Here is a 998-nt window from a genome sequence, read left to right as displayed (position 1 = left end):
AGAAAAAATGGAAAGTCTAAATAGACCAATTAGCGGTATGGAAATTGAAACAATCATCAAAAACCTACCAAAAAGTAAAAGTCCAAGACCAGATGGCTTCACCAGTGAATTCTACCAAACATTCACAGAAGATTTAATACTTATTCTTCTCAAACTCTTCCAAAAAAATCAAAGAGGAGGCAATACTTCCCAACTCATTTTATGAGGTCAATATTACTCAGATACCAAAACCTGGTAAGGGTACCACAAAGTAAGAAAACTACAGACCAATATTTCTCATAAACACAGATGCGAAAATCTCAAATAAGATACTAGTGAATCGAACATATTAAAATGATTTTATACCACTATCAATTGTGCTTCATCGCAGAGGCACAGGGATGGTTCAACATATGCGAATTGATTAATGTGATACACCATATAAAAAAAATTAAAAAATAAGAATCATATGATTATATCAATAGATGCAGAAAAACTTTGACAAAATACAACATCCATTTATAATCAAAACACTTAACAAAATTGGTATAAAAGGAAAATATCTTAACAAAATAAAGTCCATATATGACAAACTCTCAGCCAACATAATACTTAATGGTGAAAAACTAAAAACTTTCCCTCTAAGATCAGGAACAAGGCAAGGCTGTCCACTGTTGCCACTGTTATTCAATATAACATTGGAGGTCCTAGCGAGTGCAATCAGGCAAGAGAAAGAAAAAGAGGCATCTAAATTGAAAACAAAGAAGTCAAATTGTCACTTTTTGCAGATGACATGACTTTCTATATAGAAAACCCTAAAGACTCCACAGGAACACTACTAGATACCATAAGCGAATACAGTAAAATTTCTGGATACAAAATCAACATTCAAAAATCCATAGCATTTCTATACTCTAATAATGAAGTGTCAGAAAAAGAAGTGGAAAAAATAATTCCTTTTGCAATTGCAACAAAGGAAAATAAAATTTCTAGGAATAAATCTAACAAAACATGTGAAC

This window comes from Pteropus vampyrus, unplaced genomic scaffold, assembly GCF_000151845.1.
Source record: "Pteropus vampyrus isolate Shadow unplaced genomic scaffold, Pvam_2.0 Scaffold26, whole genome shotgun sequence".
NCBI lineage: Eukaryota > Metazoa > Chordata > Mammalia > Chiroptera > Pteropodidae > Pteropus > Pteropus vampyrus.
This window is presented reverse-complemented; position numbering follows the sequence as displayed.